At 41.1% G+C, this 21,038-nt stretch overlaps 1 protein-coding gene across 1 annotated transcript in view; it reads right to left on the bottom strand.

The window, feature by feature from the left end:
* The window catches only part of GNB1L (G protein subunit beta 1 like), a 43,919-nt gene extending 23,159 nt beyond the window's left edge, over positions 1 to 20,760 (bottom strand). Inside the window, exon 1 of the mRNA XM_071445398.1 lies at positions 20,303 to 20,760. The gene's annotated coding sequence lies outside the window, so the exon portion shown is untranslated. The remainder of the gene's footprint in view (positions 1 to 20,302) is intronic.
* Between the last annotated feature and the right edge of the window lie 278 nt (positions 20,761 to 21,038).

The following is a 21,038-nucleotide window of genomic DNA, read 5'->3' as shown; positions in this document are numbered from 1 at the left end:
CCTTCTGGGTCCTGCAGCAAGGCAACACCCACAAACCACTTAGAGAACAGTGAAAATCCCAAACTAAAACCCAGGCACTCTGCTTTTCCAGTTCTTACCCCAGCTGCCCAAAACACAGGATACGTCTGTTGTGTGAAAAGACAGAAATGTGCACTAGCAAAATTAAACCAGCAGAAGCTTGATCGAGAGATGAGGGAGTACTACACAACCAGTTGTAAAGGTCAGAGCCCCAGAATATATGAAAATTCATTTTTTCAGTCACATAACAATGCAGCTTTCAGTTTAAAACTCTCATTTCTATCTTCAGTGCTAAATTGAGATAGAAACTGTATTATACTTCTAAGGTTTCTTTAAAGCAAATTTAAATAATAACTTACTTCAAGTGGAAATTAGAAAACAGTACAAATTTTTAAACCAAGAAATTGATGTCAAGCAGAAATGAGAATTAGTGGACATTTTTGATTTAACCAGTAAATGTACTAATAAAGCACTCTTAATTTTCAGAGGTAAGGATAACAAAATGCTTTCTTTTGAATTGCTTCCTTTTCATATTACTATTTACTTATGACTGCTAAACTGGTGATTAAGCACAGTGATGTATATTTGTGACTTCAAAACCAAATTGATTATGATAATAACAATATTTAATTTAAAAAAACACAACAGTGGACGGAGAACATTCATTACTTTGTGCTTGCACTAGAAAATAGCATATCCAGGTACTGTAGACAGATTTCTATCTTGCTTGCAAAACTTGCTAGTTAGCGACACATCAATGTCAAAGAGAAGGCAGTGATTTATATGACCTAGTTACAGAATCCTTCATTAGCTGATATAAAGCTGTTGCCACACAGCCAACGTTACAGCTGACAGAAGTCCTCCCTCTTACAGGTCGGGAACACCAAATACTGTCAGAGCTTTCATTCTAAATAGTCACCAAATCATTTCTAATGACTAACAGGGACTGCCTGCTCAGAAAAACACTTCAAAAGTCTCCGTTTGAGAAGTGCTGAGAACCTCCATTTCCCACTGACTGCTAGGAAAGTTAGGAGTTCATCCCTTCTCAGGAGATCCCCAAAATTACCTTCTCTCTTGACATTTAGACAATGAATGATGGAGGTTTCCACATTTTAATTGTATTAGTCAATGGACAGATAGCAAACAAAAGTGCTTATCAGCAACTGGTGATATGCCAAGAACTCTTAAGGGAGCAGGGGAGAAAATGACTAATAACCATCATGCAACGCAAGGCATTTTTAATGATTTCAGCTCAGATAATGGCTCCTCCCAGCATTAGCACCCTTTTTGTCTGTAAGCATTCCTTACCTGAAAAAAAACTAAACCACAATATATAAAGATTTTAAGTAATGAAGTTTGCAAGAAAAATGTATATAAAGGTCAATGTGTAACCTTCAAGGATACTGAAACCCAAGCTTGTGTCTAGAGGCTCAATTTCAAATATTTCCATCTGCAATTTTTAAAAAAGTCGCTGTACAACAATTACTTTCTATATGAAAACATAGCTTCAGCATGGGAACAAAACTAAGAATGATTATAATCATTTGAAAGACACTGAGTTAGCATATGGATCTCATTGCCACTTACACATTTTGGTCACTGGAACAAAAAGCTATTAATCAATATGTAAAAGCCATAAATTAACATAAACATTAATCATTCTAATACTCCCCCTGTGTCAGATTGATAATTTTTTTTCAGTCTTTCATTCTGACATATGTGCCTTCAGCTATCAGCTGTTTCACCTTTTTTAACACAATTAAACATTTTGGGCATTGCAAATCTTACTGAAGTAAACATTATGGAGACAGACAAATGTCATGGATACATTTATGCCAAAAATATGGGATCTGAAAACGTGAGAGCCCCTGCCTCTCATGTTATTGCACTAGTTTTTAATAAGGGAGCCTAAAATGCAGCGTGAAATACAGCTGAAAGAGATGAAATTCTAGTGTTTCATAAACAGGTTCAATTTGCAGATGAGGGAAAAGACACCCATCTGTTTTACTTTCTGAAACCATTAATTGCTTGGAAAAGTGCAATGATGTAACTACAGCCAGCCTTGTTTGGAGGAAGAAAGCAAAAAAGCCCACAGGAGTTTAGCTCTACAACACACCCTGCATAAAACTGGGGGCACAAAAGACAACAAATGATTAATCACTTTGAAAACTTGAAGAATATGAATCAGCATTTAGATATACACCAAATAAGTTTAAAAAAAAAGGATTTATATAGGTCTCTCTTCAGCATAACATCAGGCCTAGAATGAATTTAAGTTTGTACATGTGATAAATCATTGAAATCTAGCAGAAAATTGATGAGCCAAGGACCATCAAAAGGCTGTTTAGAGTGGCCTCCAGTCCAGCCATGCATAGCAATCTGTCAGCCACGGGGCTCTGTCTGCCCATCCTCCTTAATTAGGGGTGCTGCAGAGTGCAGCAGCAGCCACAAATCTTTGGGTTCCAAGAGCTAATCATGTCCTCAGATAGCATGGGCTTAATTAAACGTCTTCCAGACATTTTTGCAGACATTCCGGCAATAATCTTGTTTGGTAACAAACTATTAAAAAGAATTGACAGAGAAGAAATATATCAAGTTGTTACAGCAACTGAAGTTATTTAGGCCAGAATTATATGTCTGCAATTAAGGATTCTGTAACTCTGAGCAATTAAAATATCATTTATTTGAAAACTAATTAATTCTAAACACATATTTTTCCCATGACAAACTTTTATGATTGTTTAATTTATTCCATTCTAATTACACTTTAATTAATCTACTCTTGTATAATATTATACTGTTATTCTGGCATTTGACCAATGAAGACAATAAATTGATTGCAGTTCCTTTGTGCAAGAGCAGAAACTGTCATGCCAGTTTCAACACCACGTTTATTTATTTGTCTGTTCCATTACTTTTCCTTTCCTCCCACAGGGCATAGGAACATGAAACACAGTACAAATCAGATGACATTTTCTCTTCTATACTTTCTTCTTAAAAGTGTGAAGTATAACACGAATTTTCAGAATTAAGGAAAAGTATATGTGACATGATATTTCATAATAAAGTACAACCGAGAGTAAATGAATTTATACTTCTAAAATATGCCTCTTATTAATGACTTATTAATTGATTCCTGATGTACAGGACTATGTCCAGAGCTGCTAGAAATGCAGTTGTTTCCATGAACATTAAGGTCTGCTTGGGATCTGGCTTGATACAGTCAACAAAAAGGGAAAAAGTGACCAAATCTCATTTTCATACCAATCTTAAAATTAAATTAATTCAGTATCTTCCTAATTTTAAAAGCCGCTGCATTTTAATTTTGCATCAAGTCACCTTTGATTCAACTAAAACAAAAGTATATAAATTATTTTATTATTCTTTAAATATTATATTTGGATTAAGCTGCAATAAAATAAATATATACAAATATTTTATTACACATTGAATTAGTTGTGTTGCATCTTTATTTTATGTGAGGTAAAAGTGACTTGTTTACAGTCAGAAGCCTGCAATTTGAATTTTTTTTAATATGAACATCCCTGAAGTTGCCAGTTCTCACTCATTTGCTGGGAGGAGACAGTGAGAAGTGACACTTTATGGAGACACAATGAAGCAATCTGCTTTTCATGTACTTTTAAAACTTCAGCTTGTGTTCCTGGCCGCATGCTTCCCTCTGCTTATGAAATCCCCGTGTGCTGTGTCACCCAACCATGGCAGAGATGCTGTGCAGAGGGAGGCAATTAAATTAAACTACACTGCAAGTTAGCTCTGACAGTGCTTCCCAAAATGTTTCTTTTACTTTAATGACACAGTTTACATTTCATAGAATTAAAAAGACAAGTACAAAACACATTCACAAAATACAGATTCATTAAAGGAAGAAAAAAGACTCTGCAATTAGCTGAACAGGCTACGTACTTCACCAGCATATGGTGGGAGATGCATTTATATCAGAATATTTTACCTATTTCCTACCCCAAGTTTATATTGACATTTGTTTCATAACAGTTAAAAACATATTTTAAAACTGCAAATAGCAAACAAGACAAATTGACATAAATACAGAAGAAATATTAAAATACCAAGGGCAATTTCTATTTGTGACCAGTTTGTATTTTGAAATCCAAATTTTGGATCTGATCTATGCCTGTCCAAACTACCAGATGATATTGGTGAGACTGCTCAGACAAGGGAGGGTTTGCAGGGTCTGTTCATTACCCCAGTATTCCATAAAGCATTTTCTCCTTGGGAGCTTTCTGTTTCTGTGTAAACTACAGCACATTTCCGAGAGCAGTGCTATTCCATGTCCTTGTCTGGAGATGGAAGCTGTGGCAGGGACAGTGAGTGACCCCCGAGGTGCCACAGTCCCTAGAACTGGGATTAGAGCTCCACTCACTGACCCCAGGCACACACGGTCCCTTCCCAGGGACACCGAGATTCACGTGCCCTGTGGTATTTTAAGAAACAAAGCAAGTGGACAGTCTGTATCAATTCATTAGATTAGAGCTTTAAATCCTTATTCAGGTCAGAAAAAATCTTCTCAAGGTCAGAAACAAACTGCATTTCAGTAAAGACCATCACATTTGGTACTTAACACTTTACTTTCTCCAAGAACCCCTTCAGCATAGAAAAGAAAGAAATGACTTAGTATGGTGTACACCACTTTTAAATATATGAGTCAAAATAGAAGATTATTAAGTATTTTTATGTTATGAAATATCCTCCAAAATTCAAGCTTAATTACTAATAGTATGTATCATTAGTATGTACATACTAATAGTATGTATCACCTGTCTACTAGGATTCCTATTCCATACAGCCTAAGTATTTGGATAAGCCAAGTTACTGGACTGCAACTGAGTCCAAGAACTCTAGTAGGGATCACTGTAATTCCACTGCAAACAGGAACAACATTTACAAAGCAAATATTATCTGAATATCAAATGAAAAAGAAATTATGTTTAATTTAACAGTTTAGGCTAAGCTTACACTTTAGACATAATTGTTCTTTCATGCCAGTTTGATCACATAAATCTACATCTATTTTACACAAGCATGTAGGATGCATTAGTTAAATATGCTCATCTCCAAGCATACGAGCATTTGCTCACATGTTAAACAGTTAAACTGTTAAAATGTGAGGGATATTGATAAAAAACTGGTTCCATATTTAACAGGTTGAATACTGATGATGCTTAATTCCCAGTTTCTGGTACTGTTTCCTGTGTCTGTGATGTTCTTACCAGTTAGTTTCTCTATGTTCTAACAAGTAACACTAACTACTATTTAGCAAATGGAGGGAAATTAACCCAAAGTCACAGAGTGGAATTGAAGTTTACACATTTAACTTCAAGCTTCACTACTCTCATCCACCATAAATTACTCCTGACCAAAAATACAGTGAAAAATGCAACACTGTTTCACCACATTAATTTGAAACTTTGAACAATTCTGCCGTACCTGAACTTGAACTCCCAGCCTTTGAATTTGTGCTGAACAGCCCCCATTGTACCGCGCTTTTATGCGGGCAGGAACTGAAGTGTCAATCTTTCGTCAGATAATCAGATTATGTCATGTTCTGACCAAATTCATTAGGAAAACTTTTACCAACCCTATTATCTCAAACCAGAAAATCTAGATCAAAGTATAACCGATTTTACAGCACAATAAAACTGTTATAAATATTTAAACATTAATTAAATGGCTCCTTTTGTTGAAAGTAAATAAATAATTGAAAGCTACCTCTGCTTATAAGTGCTATCGAATGCAACCGCATTTATCACATTTCTAAGAAAACCAGGTTCTATATATGGTGGAGAGTGGGAAGAAAAGCACTTAAAAGACATTTGAGAAAATGGAGGGTGGCTAGACTTTTAAATCATTTGCCTGAAGAAAGTCACACTGAGTGCTCATTCTGGTGACAAGGCATTAATCCCTGAATGTCTTTGTTAACCCCATTCACATTGGACAATTTTATCTACTTCATGCAGATGTGCTGGATGGACACTACATTCAAAAGGAGAGAAGAAATCCTCTTTAAGAAAATCCATAATTCTCAGTAAATGCAATTTTATTGTAATATATTGTTTTCTTCCTAGAATATGCATGATCTTGTCTCCTAAAAAGGTAAATAACTGTAATTAACTTCAGCAGATGTATTTTCTGCTTGTTGATCAGATATGACATCTGCATAACCAAACACTGAATGAGAGAGTACTTACTACTTTCCCTTGTCTCAGTTTCAGCTGGATAGCAAGCATGGCATAAGAAGGAATCAAAGAATTCATATTAATATAATTAAGAGCAAGGAACCAATCTTGGACTAATCCATGAGCAGAAGTAGCAACAGGACAGTCATCAATACTGATTTTGCATATTTTTCAGTACTACAATCAGATTCTCCATCTGTAACTCAAACTTTAAAAGTATGATAATTCACGGAAAGGAGATTAATTTAGCCATTTTGAGTCAAAGACTTATTTCATAGCTTCATCCCAAATCCTGTATATTGTTAGGATCCCTTTCCCCTTTGAAGACTTAGTGAATGATTGAAGCTTCTACTTTCTGAGAAACAGATAACACAAGACTAGTAATCTGACTCTAAGCCACTGGATAAAGGCAGTTTGTTTCCTCTTAGCCCATCTGTCAACACCTCTTCAGTAATTAGTCCTAATTATTACAAAGGGCTAGCCTCCCATTCGCATTATTAAATCAGAAATAGTATCATAGCCAGGTATCTTTCAACGCCTACCAGACTGGCGACCTTCGATTTCATTGAATCTTCTATCAGTATCCGCCTTTGGAAGAGCCTCCGCAGTAATTTTAGCATCAGCTTCAAAGATGCAGATCCCACAGTGGAATTCCAGGGATGCATTCATATACACACCCACATCATGTGACAGGAGAGCAAGCAACACAATTGACCTTTGCATTGTTCTCTAAACTCCTGTGATATAAAACACACATTTCTATTTTACACAATGGAACTGCTTTTTGCCTGCGTGCTTCGAAGTGCTCCTTTGAACTGAACACTGATAGGAAGAATAGTGAAACCGTGTATAAAGATGAAGGTCAAATCTTTGTTAGGAAAACAATACATCTGAAACTTTTTTCAGACCAAGATAAATTTGCAAGGAGTAAACAGTAACTAAAAATATTCATAAATGTATTTAAGTGTGAAGATTTAAAAGGTTTCTTTTGTTTATTTTTGCCATATAGCTGAAGTACTTCCCCAGAGAAGTGGAAAACAAAAGGATGATGACATCCAAATTCTCACAGAACCAAAGCTCAATTAGCTGAGGCTTTAGTCAGACTGCTTTAAGCTCTTTATTTGCATTAACATTTACTTCATTGAAACAAGAGAAAATATATTCCTAAGAACCAAACACTCCATTTCTTTTGATCAAAAGCCAAACATGTTTCCCAATTACACACCTGAGACCAGGAGTGAGGATTTGTTTATGGTGGATTTCTCAGCAGCAGCAGAGTACCACCAGTTTCCACAGGCACAATGAGCCGACCTGAGCTGCACCCAGTTTATGGCTCATGCAAGCATCCCTGCTAAAAGCTTGTGCCCAGACTACAGGAGCTACACATAGTATTCAAAAGTCTCCATGCAAACAAAGCCCATATTGTCTGATTAAAGCAAAGAATGTTTTTGTTAATATGCTTAATGTTACCAGGAAAAAAAAAAAAAGCATACAGAAGACTTTTCACAGATATCTTTTAGAAAAAACCTCCAGCCAAACACATATTAAAGACCTTTTCTGTGTCCTATATTAAAGTGAAATAGTGATTTCCGATTTTTACTTTGCAGGTCTCCTCCAAATGCTACAGATGAAATAAGAGTGAGCTGCTATGCAAGAAGCAGTAGCCTGAAGCCTGTGGGGGAGTTGGGCAGGCACAGAACTGGGTGCTTGGGGAGGATGCTCAAAAGTGCAGGGATGCCATCCCAGCTCTGAGTGTCATTAAAGCTCAGTGCCTGGGACAGGGACCATGCCCCAAATTCTGGGTCTCTGATCTGTGGATGTGGTTGGCCCTAAGTCCCTGTTGATTCATTGGTAGACCTGGCCCACCAGGAACCAGCACAAAGACATCTCAGTAGCACACAGTACTGGAGCATGAAGAAACTACTCAGATGCAGCTCCCTGCATACCTTCCTGCCAGAGCACTCATGGCACCACACAGCTTCACTGCACCTGGATAGCTTTTCCCTTCTGAGATAACCAAAACTCACTGCCAAGAAAAATAAACACACAAACTTAAAATTCATTCTCCAAGTTGTACATTTTCCAAACAAATGCCATGTTAGTGACATGCACAGTAACAGGCAGGCATTTGACTATCAATGGATCAGACTTAAAAACACATTTAATATTTCAGGTATCAACAATGGAGTATTAACATGCTACCATTTTTTTCTTGATTATTCTTATGAGAATTCAATGCACTAACAATAAAACCCTTTCAAAGCAGAACATAGTGTGGTACTGCATGGCAGAAAAAAATGCCCAGCAAGGTCAGATGACTGGTCCCATCTGGCCTAGTACCTGACTTCCAGCAGTGCCATGCTATTTAGAGATAGTGCTTAGGGAAAAGACAGAAGCCTGGATGCTCTTGGGGTCCATTCCTCCTGCCCCCCATGCCCCTCCCTCCCCCATGCACAATGATGTTACAGGCACACAACTTCACTGTCCATTTGCAGTTCTGTTTTTATCTATGAAATTATCTGACCTCTTTTGAACCTGCTGATATCCCTGCCTTTGCTACCTACCATGGCAAAAAAATTCACTACCTGGAGTTCCAAAAAATGAAGGACTACCTTCTTTTCTTTGTTTTAAACCTGATCTCCTACCTTCACTGAGTGCCCTCTAGCTCTTACATTGCAGGATTTGGAGGGCAGTAGTTTCACATCCGGCTTTTTCATTACTTTCATGATTTTGTAAATCTCAACAATAAATATCTGTCTTTCTCTAAACTGAAGAGTACCAGACTTTTCCATGTCTCCTCATATGACAGTTCCAGTTCCCCAAATTGTTTCAGTTGCCATTTTCTGCACCATCTGTAACTCCACTAAATCCACTGGAAAAGCAGAGAACTGAACACAGTACTTCTGATTATGAGGCCAATGAGATTTTCTTAGTAGCACAGTGACATCCTTGATGAGATAAATCTTGACTGGCGTCAAAAATCCAATGTCACTTTCAAGAGACAAGTTATTACTCTGTACAACAGAGATAATTCCAGCTAATACACCTGGCACAGGAAGTTATCTTTGTTCTCAATAGTTTGGGATTTCTCCTGCAGAGCAAGCCAACAGAGAAAAGGCTAAGTGTAAGTGTACTGTCCAAGGAGCTACATCCGGAAGAAATAGCATAATGTTTGAATAGCACTTCCTGAAACACCTAGACTTCCTGGAATTAACAGTTAAAATCCCAGAGGAATTGATAACGTTCTTTGACAACCCAAGCCTAGCAGACTGCTGCCCAACACCACTGTGTACCTTTCAGGGAAGAATTTTAAAGGTCTTATCTGCTCTACATAAATGCTTGAGAACTCTGGTCCATTTTTATAGCTATATGCCCTGTAGCTTCCATTGCTGATGGGGGCCAAAATCCCTCTTATATATCATGCTAGGAGCTGCTTCTCTCCATTCCCAGCTATATCCATTTAAATGGCATATTCTAAGGTATAACAAATCCTTCTCTATTCTGTTTACTTTGTATTAAGCAGAAATCTTGGAGTGGCAATGGGTTGCATTGATTTTCACTTAATGTCATTAACTTCCATGGAAGTGTTTGGGTCAAAGAGAGGCAGCAGCTATAAAGGCATATGTGCATTTGTGCACAATGTAATCTCAAAAGAAAACAGAAATCAGAGTCCAGCAGCAGGAACAAAAGGAAATATATCTTTGTTCCAGCTGCAGGAGCCACCCAAGCACTGAGAGGAGCAGCGCTGACATCTCCCTGAGACTGTGCATGACAGCCCTGCAACGTCACCACAACCCTGCCTGGCCTCGCTTCGGCCGCCGCATGCCCGAGTCACACTGGCAATGACATGGATGGATCCCAGGGCTTCAGCTGGCAGTTCTGCTCAAGAGCAGAGAGCATTCCCAAACTGGCAATGACATGGATGCATCCCAGGGCTTCAGCTGGCAGTTCTGCTCAAGAGCAGAGAGCATTCCCAAACTGGCAATGACATGGATGCATCCCGGGACCTTCAGCTGGCAGTTCTGCTCAAGAGCAGAGAGCATTCCCAAACTGGCAATGACATGGATGCATCCCGGGACCTTCAGCTGGCAGTTCTGCTCAAGAGCAGAGAGAAAGATGAGGCCCCATGTCCCAGTGTAGTCCTCATAAGAAGAATGAGGTCTGGGCTTCACAAACAACCTCTGCAAAGCATATACTCATTTTCAGATACTGCAAATTAAAATGTTTTGTAGGAATGCACTTCTGCAGTTTCCTCAGTTCCCTCTAAGGTTCAAAATATTTACAAAGAATACTATTTACACAAAGGTAGCACCACTAAACTAACACTGATTTTAAAGAGATTACTTGAACAGTGAAGATGTTCAAACACATCATCAACAGCCGTGGCATATTAACTCACCAACTGACTTCAGCTCTCTCAGCAGAGAAAAGTCTTCATTATAATGTGTTTTGTAAAAACCAGACTACAGTTTAACCTGCAAGGTCTCTGGTATGTTCCTTTCTCAAATGTGCAAGTACTAGTTTCACGGAAGAAGTCTGTGCCAAAGTATATTATACCTACTATGGCAATAAATTCTTCATGGATGAGGTTTTACACATAAATTACCTTCATTTGCAGTCTCTGAATGCTCTTCTAAATTTTATGGGATAATATGAATTATGAGCACCCATGTATTTCTTGTAGCTATATTGTGAGACATATTTTTTCTACTAGTTGCAAAAGATTATGCAAGTGAGTTATATTGTACACCTCTCTCCCTCCACCCTCATTGAACAAATGTGGTAACACAAACCAGTCAGTTGCTTATGAGAAGTGTTTGGTCTGCTATAAAGATATGTATGTATTAGTTACTCTAACTAGGATTAAATGTAAATCACATGGTTAAACAAAAGCACTAAATATATCAGAAAGGTTTTTCCTAAACCTTATAATCTTAGGTTTCTTAACCTTGGTTATTTCTTGGTTTAGTTACTGGGGACATTTATGGTTTGGCAAAATTACTGTTTTTAAATAAACTGTAGATTTAAAAAGGACAATTTATATTTATTTGAAGTTACCATTGTAATTTTTACAAAACTTGGCTGGGTTTCAGTGGCTGGGCTTTAGGTATTTTGCTGGTTCTGCTGGATTTCTAAAACCCTAGAGAACTGGGAATGGAAGAGTCTGTTCACTGTTATTATTAGTCTCTAATAAACACTGTTGGTGACCCACTGGAACCTAAATCCTTGCCATTCTTCATATATCTGTTGAAGACTGGGGGCTTTGGACTCCGTTCATACACAACACTTTCCTCAGAAGCAAGGTTCCAGATTTCCACAAGAGCTCTAATTTCACAAATCACTAGAAACATGAACTGGCAAACAGTACCTGGACCCCAATTCTACAAATTGCTCTAACCCCACTATCTGAAACAGCTCAGTAGTTTCAAAGGCTTCATAGGAACAGGTCCAGGATCAGCCATTGCTCCAAAAGGACACATCCCTGGCCAGTTGTACTGAATAGCACCTACTCCCAGTGAGTGAAGCTGAGAGGCCAAAGACAGCAGGAATGGAACGTGCTGCGGGAACGCTTGCCCTGCTCCCACGACAGCAGGCGAAGGATCAGGCAAGGAGGCTCATAACAAGATCAGACAAAAGAGAAAACACTGAATCATGTTAAAGTAATTACCAGAAAATAAGACTTCTGCAAAATATTTGCAATCAGCTCGCTGGAGCCTTCAGGCTCAGTCTTGCACTGGGCTGCCTGTGGCAGCACCAGCCCAGGAGGCGCTCCAGGAAGAACGGGTGACTCAGCCGCAGTTCCTCCCTGGCTCCTTCCTCCCGCATGGCACAACAAACAACTGCAGCCTGTCCCACCGCAGCGCTGCCGCGTTACTGCCAGCAGCCTGACAGCACAGACAGACAGACAGACACAGCCCTGCTGCCCCTCTGCCTGCCCCGCTGCTGGGACAGTCAGGGCACACAGACCCCACTGTCTCTTCACCCCAGCGTGTCTCCTCTCCCATCTCCCCACACCCAAAACTGCTGTCTCAAGCGGCCATATGGGACACATTTACTTCTCACTACTGCCCCGGGGTGCTACTAGGAACAGGAATAATCTAGCATGGAGATAGCATCAGCATGAAAGAGAAGAGAATCCTAGTTAGGAAGAACATATGTCGTCACTAGATAATGATAACCACATTTAATGGGCACAAGCATGAAGGAATGAATTTCAGAGATTTCTCCCTTGTTTTAAAAAATAGGGGCTTATTATAAAAATGCCCAATTACACCATCAGGCACTATACAATATTTATGATTAAAAATCACTATAATTAAATACTAAGTGCTGATTTCAATTATTTAGCAGTGAAGCAATAAAATAAGCAAATACCTTTAAAATGTTATTTTCATAGACAAATCGCAGAATACAAAAGTAGCTAAAAAATACCTGTTAGGACCTTAGACATCCCATAGTAAGACTTAAGCTGCAAGGATTCTCAGATCCATTTTTATGTGCAAGCTTACAGGGGAGCTAGTATATGGGAAAAGAGTGAATTCCTGCCCTGACTGGGTTAGTTGCCATTTCACCTTAGAACTAGACACTTAGGAAAAACAAAGGCATATATAGAGGCTAAAAATAGTGAAGATCTGAGGCAGTGAGGCAGTTCAATCCACAGGGGCCATGTCTGCACATGCCCCTCCATTGAAGGACCTAGGCTGTGTTCATTAGTGTTGGAAAACCTTGGAAGATTATATTAAAAAATATTTAACATTGAAAAAATAGTTCCAAAACATAATGTTTCTTGAGAAATAGCATTCAATCATTAGAAATTAAGGGTATTCCAGAGTTTGTCTCAATAATCTATCTGTCATAGACAGCAGAAAAAAGGCTTCCACATTAAATATTATTAATTCTGTTCTGGGGCTAAGTAACACTCCTGGATAACTGGTGATAAAAACAACCAGCAAGCAGGGGTGAAGCTGTGGCAATCAGGTGCTGTCCTATCCTCAAGCAGGACACAGTGCTCACTGTCCTGACCAGGGACAGGACTCTGTCAGTCAGTGATATCAAAGTGGCCGTGCCACCTTCCTTTCTTTTTGGTGTAACTGATGTTACATCAAGGAAAGAACTCCAGCACATCTCCAAATTTGCAAGGCTCAAGTGCTGTCATGTGCCAGATTCACCATTACAGGGCAAAATAATGGATGGATGTGGAGCTTCTAGACTGCATTCACTCCAGCTGTTACCTTGCAGAAGTTGGGATAGGTGATACTCAAAAATTCTTCACATTTGGTATTACAATAAGAAGTCTTCGGTCAAAAAAAAAAAAAAGAATGCAGCCACTTCCATTCATGTTTCTGACAAACTTTTGCTTTTCTTGATAGATTTCAGCTAAAATAAAAATTGAGTTAGAGATTTCCAGTTCAAATTAAATGTCCTATAAACTAAATACAGCTAATTATTCCTTGCTTCCTTACACCCTTCTCGTTTACCAAGAACAAAACAAAACTTGCTGAGGAACACATTTTAAGGCAAGAATAATGACCATTCCCAACCCCACAGTTCCATTTTTATTGCAAATAAAACAACCCTGAAGGTCTTCCATTAGCTTCAGAGGCTGGGAGGGAGTGGGAAGAATGATGTGTTACACTACAGTGGAGGAAGTACATACGCCAAGTGGAAAAATGGACTATAAAAAGCTTTTCTTACACAAACATGAGGAAGCAACCAACACCCTCAATTGTTGAAGTGAAAGCAGGGAGGCCTAAACACACTACTAGAAAAAAAAAATCAATTAAAAAAGTTCTTCCATGTGTCACATGTTCCCAATTACTCTCAGATTTGGGAGCCTGGTTCGATAAGGTCCGACTGTTACCAAGAGCAAAAGAGCACAGATGCTGTGGAACTGTAGCAGCCTGGAGACCCTGCTCACTCTCACTTGGTTTTCTGGCACAGCACTATGGACTCTCTCCTCTCTGCAACCTACTGCAAGCTGGGTGAGGAGCCCACTGCCCCTGGAACAAAGCATCAGAGTGCAAAACCAGGCCATGGAGCTGCACTGCAGGAAAGCTTGTGCCACCAGGGCAACCACTTCTGCTCCAAGGGCCTTTCCTGACCAGCAGCATCCCAGCTGCATGTCAGGAACACAGCCCCTCCAGTCACCGCAGGAACGGGGTTCACCCAGCTCAGAGCCAGTGTGGCACACAGGGGCAAGAATTCCAAGTACAGCTTCAGAAGGTGAAACAGGCTCGTTACAGAAGAGGAGATTTATTAGAACAAATAGCTAAATACTGGCAGGACAGAGATGCAAATTCTAACAAGGAAGGCTGAGCAAAAAGGAGGTGGACAGTGAAGTTGGCCACACTGATTTTAAGTCCTTTGGAGAGACTCCTTCCTGGCCCTCTGCACTGGGCAACACTCATTTGGAGCAGCCATCCCCAGTACAGGCTCCTGCACTTCCATACACCACAGTATTGTGATCCCCAGCAGCACAAAGCCTCTAAGAGAGAGGAGAGAGCTCCCACGATGATCTGCTGCCACTTCAATAATCTCCTATTTGTCCATTAAGGTAATTTCCTTTGTCCATGAACATATATTGGCTCATGGCATTTAGCAAAGTCATAACCCTCTAGTTACAGAGCTTGAACTTGTCAACAATTATTTAGAGAGTGTAGTGGAGCTAGGTCAGAATGCAGAGACACAATCCAGTGATTCTACTGGTCCTTACACACCATTCCTTCCCCAGCAGCCACTGTGTGAAAGGACATTAAAGGTAGAGGTTTGGGTAGAGGTTTGGGTAGTGTGAACCTGTAGCTTCACACTAATTTCACTTAGGAATTTCTTACATGGTTTGGGTATCTACCACTTGTAAATGACTACAAATCAAAACCAATATTCAAGTGGAAGCAGATAGCCCACATTCTCTCCCGCCCCAAGAACACAAATTGTTTTGGAATTTTTGAAAATAACAAGAAACACACTAAACACTTGGACAACACAGACCTACCAGTCTGGGATGAAACTGCAGTCTTCTTCCCCGGCTGCTTACTTAGGGAAGGTGTTATCATTGCTTTGCCCAGAACACACAGACAGCAGCACAGCTTAGCAATTCCAACACCAGGAGAGCCAGCACAGGAGAAACCAGCCTGCTTTGTCCCTGGCATTAATGATCAATGCAAAACAGGAATCTGGATTCTTGAACATGCTTGCTTTATTCTGCAGAAGGCACACAAAGGAGTTCTGATAGGCCATTCTCCCTCCTGATTTCAAAGTGAGAATCCATGGCTTTACAGAGCTGTGCTCAGACATGGTTCTGGGGAACCTCATTCCTAGAGGGCTCCTGTTCTCCCACCTTTATGTCTGTGCTCACTTTATCTCATTGTCTGGGTGGGTTTGTGGTTGGCTGCTGTTGTTTTTTCCACATTAAGTGTGTCCATGGGTCTCTCCACAGCTCACACTGTGTACACTTAAAGTCCTTGATAAATCTTGTTGGCAGCTCTACTTCTCCCACCTTCTAACACTGACTAGGACAGTTCTTCTCTTAAACAGTCTCACTGCTTTCTCACAGCAAAACTGGCACTGTGGACTGCCAACTGACTCCTAACAATTTATTTCTATTTCTGTGCACAGCATCATATAATTCTACAACGTGAATTAAGAAAAAAATAATCCTCAAATCTTACATAATTCTCATTTTTCTCGAGGTCAAGAAGTTCCTTTTTGGATATTCAAACTCAATTGTCAGTGGTAGAAACTTGCATTTTAAGAAGAGGCAAGCAGAAATTTCTCATCAACTGAACACGTCGTGCTATGCTTCTGGGCACACATTACAGTATCTTTTTTGCATCACACCTACTCTACTAAATATACAAAACACTGTGCAAGTGATAGTTTTGTCAGCCACCAGCTAATCAAACGAAAAATTATTAGACTTAGAAAAATAATAAAAGCAGAAGCCAGCTGTGCATTTGTTGGATGAAAATCCCAGTGTCTCCCATGTTAGCTCATGTGTATTTCAATTTCTGGGAAGAAAATAATGGGAGTTTCTCCACCCTTTCTCATGTGAGCCATAAAACAGATTTATTACCTAGGATATATTCTGTGTTTTCTCCTGAGGAAAAAAGAAAGTGGTGGAACAAGTTCATTTTTTTCCCTTCTAAAACAAGGATTTTCTTTATAATAAACACAGAGCTTAATTTTGGTATCATATGGCCCTTCTATTTAATGCTCTGGTCACACTTTTTGCCTTTCTAAATCTTGAATTGTTGCATTTCATTTCAGTGGGGAATCTACAGCTGCTCCAGCTGTTTGAGTGTGAAAAGTCTGTCCTAAGATTCCTATCTGGTGTTTTAAAGCAAAATCCTTCTCTCCCCTAAATCAAAGAAATTTAGCATCTACTGAAAAACTATGGAATAACTCAAACAAAAAGAAAAGCTAAACATTAGTCTGTTTCATTAGTCTGAAACATTAGTTTCTTTTTCAAATAGTTCTTGCTCCACTTTACCTTACACTCAGCTGTCACCCAGCGGCTCTGGGAGACTGAGCTGCAGACCCAGAGGTTTAGGACAGGGTTGCATCTCATCTGGGAAGGTTATCCTGTACAAACAACTATTTTTTTACTGTAATGGTCACCTTATGACCTTTAAAAATAAATCATGAGAAAGAAGATTTGCTGACTAAAAGATTTTTTTTCTCCTAAAACTCTTAATTTGCTCACAGTATCAGGTTACGGTTCTAAAGACCTGTGCTGGTAAATCCATTTACAGAAAAGGTGACTTCCTCTGCAACTTTCACTTTGGAGATGCAGAAGAGACTGATTCCTATTTTAAACACTCCTGAATTATTATATAGCCTGGATCCCCCAGTTTAGAGGTCTGGCAACTTTCAAGGCTAAGATATCCCTTTTTTAAATGACACCCAGTAACGTGGCTTTTTTACCAAAATCTGTTGACTCTGATATTTGTAGCCTAAATGTGTTCTACAGTCTCCCATTGCTCACCAGCACCTCTTGTTTCATGAGTCACTTTCCTCAACACGGCAAAGCTGACATCTCTCAAAGTTTCAGTTCCTTCAAATAATCCCATGATCTATGAGCGTTTACACCAAGTCATAAATGCCAGTGAGACAATTTTTGAAATGATGAGCATTAGCTGCATATAATTAAAATGTACCATAGGAAGTGCATTCATTACAGTTGTGAAATTATTTTATTGCTTATGAAAATAAAAAATAAAATGCGCTTTTAATGATACGACTGTGCCAGCACAGAGCTCAAAAGGAAGCTGGCTTGCTTGGGCAAAAAATGGTGCAGGTTTTTATTGAAGATTTGTTTCATTCTCATTGTTTTGTGGTCACTTAACACTGCTCCACAGAGACCAGTAATCTGGAAACTAAAACCCCAGTAGCTGAAGAGTTTTCAAGCTATTACTAATTTGAAATCCTTCATTGTACTACCAAGTATATTTTAGTGCAAACTGCATTCTTACAAAGAGAGCAGAAATGCATCCACACAGACATTCTGGGGAGGAAAACACTATTATTGCCACTAGACTTACCTTTTTCCTTTATAAAAACATACAAACACAACAAGCATGTAATACTGTGTTGAGATTCCAAGTTTGTACAGAAGTATCAACACTACAACTTGAAAAGGGTATCCAAAAAGCAAAGTTCAACCTTTTTATAATCAAGTTTGTCTCCATAAAGCCAGAAATAGCACTAACATGCATCTATAATCCAGCTGCAACAAGACAATTTATTACAGAAGAGCAGTTATGGCAGCTATTTTTTTCCCAATGAAGACATTGCTTCGTAGAATATAATTTTAAAAAATCAGAATCTTCAGGGTTAAATTTCCCATCTGAGCTAATTAGCAATGACTGGTTTACAGTTACTACTGGTCCAATGAAACAGTACATTGTTATGGCTGAGCTTGTAGAGAAATAGTACTCAAATTAAAAATAAGACCTATACAAACACAAAGCATAACACAGCCTGATGTACTTTGTGGTGGAGAGCCAAACAAATGTGTCTCTTTAGAATGTAATAACATATATGGGGCAGTAATTCAGCAGTTCTTTGCAAAAAGAAACTCACAGTATTCTAAAATGCTCAGAAAAGGCGTAAACGTACTTAGCCAACAGATCTGCTCCCGAAATACCTTACAATTCAAACACTGTAATTCCAGTGCTTAAAAATGAGTCTCTACACCAATTAACCAAAATCAGACAATCTATCTGATATTAGAAACAGGCATCTATTCCAGTGCATGCACCAACATAATTTCCATCTGCAGAATCTTTATAACTGATAATCACACATCCAAGCCAGAATAAACAGAGTTAGACTTGCTGATCGCAGGGTATTTTTAAAACAAGAAAAAACTAGTTTACCTGTAAATCAATGGAAACATTAATAGGATTCATTAAAAAACAAGAAGTTGCTCCAGTAGCTTTAAAAAAATCTAGTAATTTAGTTACAAATAAATTTTTAAGGATTCTTTACACTTCTTATAACTTAGGCAGACAGGACACATTTTTTATGACATTTCCCAGTCACAGAGCTCTCTCTAAAAGCTTCACAGAAATGCTGCTAAAATTGTGGGTTTCTGGAAGGACCTTCAAAAGGATGAAAGAGACTGTGCTAAAAAGTGTGGCAAAATGCTCCTCAAAACAATTCCCAGAGGAAAAAGTTACACACATATTTCCATCTCGTGTGGTCTAGTTTTTTCCAGAGCACACACCATGCTTGCTTTTTACCTTTCATTACAAAATGAAGCTGCTGAATCTGGAACCGGGATTGTTTCCTACTCTAAACCGGCATTTAAAAGAGTTGTACAAGGCAGTTTCGCTATTTTAAACAACCAGCACTACTGAGGAGAAAAACACAGCAAAAGGAGCCCATGCCGAGGTCAGTCCCCCGCAATGACGCGCTGGGCACACCGCGGCCGCCAGAGGGCGACGGCGAGCGAGCCCAGACCCGGCCCATCAGAGCTAGAGCTCTGACCAGTTGATAAATACAACATTATTTTTCATGTAACCATACTGTAGTTGACAACAATATGTTTTCTTTTGTAAATGCTTCCAACTGAAAGGTACTAAAGCACTTTTAGGTGTTCCTGAGGACTGCCACTACTCTTTTGCAAATGGTGGGGAGAGACCCACCTGAGGCCGTGCCTTCCTTCGACAGAACCACGTTCAGTACCCAGCCAATGCTGCTCCTGCCTTACCTCCGTCTGCTCAAGCAGTGCAGTGTCGCTTAAATACCTAAAAAATACCTATTTCTGTTGGTCATAAAAGTACTGGGATTATTACGGGGAGTTGTAAAATTCAGTAAACTAGAACTGTGAGCTCCGTTACCGCTGATATTGATATCTGATGGGGTGTTCCTGACCTCAAGGCACACACATTCTATCACCGCTGCCAGAGGAGCTCCTGCGCGGCCTGTCCAGGCAAACTGCCGCAGAGCATCAAGGAGATGCAGACCGTAATCAAATATCACTTTTTTCTAGCAGGTGCCTCACGTCAGCCACAGATATGACACCTCCCTCACCGTGCTGGCCTCTTCCCACCCCTGCTGGAGTGGGGCTGTGTGGGGCTCTGCAGGGCCGTGCAAGGCTCAGAGGGGCCGTGAGCGGCTCTGAGAGGCCATGAGTGGGTATGCGGGGCCGTGAGGGACTCTGAGACTCCGTGCAGAGCTCTGAGAGGCCGCGCGGGGCTCTGAGAGGCGTGCGGGGCCATAAATGCCTCTGAGGGGCCGTGCGGGGCTCTGAGGGGCCGTGAGTGGCTCTGAGGGGCCGTGCGGGGCTCTGAGGGGCCGTGCGGGGCTCTGAGGGGCCCTCAGGTGGCGCGCGCCGCGGGCGGTGGGTGACGTGGCCTCCGTCGCGCGCCCCGCACGCGGCGGCCGAGCCTCCAGGAGCCGTTGCCGTGGCGACGCCCCACACGTGCGCACAGCACCATCGCTTCCTCCGGCCCGTGAGGCGGCGCCGCGCCGGTGACAACGGAGCCCTCTTAGCCTTGATCCGACCCCACCGCCACCCCCGCGGCCGAGCGCGGGGTTCCCCCATCCTCCCTTCCCCCGCTCACCGAGAACTCTTCCGCCCGGCGGGGCGGGTGCGTGGTAGCGATTATTCGGCGATCCCCGCGGGAACCAGGCGGATACGGAGGAATGCCGAGCTCCGCGCGTGACGTCACGGGCCGGCGGGAGGCGCGCACGCGCTGTCGGTCCTGCGGCCGCTGGCCCCGGCGGGCCGGGACCGAGCGCGGTTCAGCTCGGGGGGCTCGGTCAGGGGCTCCCGTTCACGGCAGCCCGCAGCGCTGGCGGCGGCACCGGCAGGCAGCGCAGCCCTGCCCCGCTCCGAGGGTCCTGCGAGGGGCTTGGCGCCTGTCCGCTTCCTAACGCTCCGTAACCGGAAGGACCCGGCCTTCACCGGGAGCCCGAGCGTGTCACTGCTCCGTGGAGCCCGGGAAGGGCCGGGCCGGGCGGTGGGGCCGGGCTGTCACTGCCACCAGCCCCTGTGTGGCTCGGTCGATTCCCTACAGCTGGCTGGGAGGGCGGATCTGTGGGTGCGCACTGGGCTTGGGCTCTCTGCTTGCACAGCGTCCATTTATCAGGTGCTCTGCCGTGCTTGGGGCTAGCGCGTTCCTGAAGTCATTTGTGTCCTCCAGGAGCCACTGTGAACTTGGATTTGTTGGGGGATAAAGACCCAGTGCTTTCAGTACTACACAGCCGTTCAAAGTTTGCCAGGTCCTGCAGGAGAGCTTCCTTAGAGAAAAAAAGTTGCCTCCTGAAATGGTTCCCAATGGAAGTTATTGGTTAGGT

This window comes from Agelaius tricolor, unplaced genomic scaffold (assembly GCF_023055355.1).
Source record: "Agelaius tricolor isolate 1412-34295 unplaced genomic scaffold, bAgeTri1.0.p SCAF_20, whole genome shotgun sequence".
Lineage (NCBI taxonomy): Eukaryota > Metazoa > Chordata > Aves > Passeriformes > Icteridae > Agelaius > Agelaius tricolor.
The sequence above is the reverse complement of the archived record's forward strand: the minus strand, read 5'-3'. Positions and strand labels throughout refer to the sequence as shown.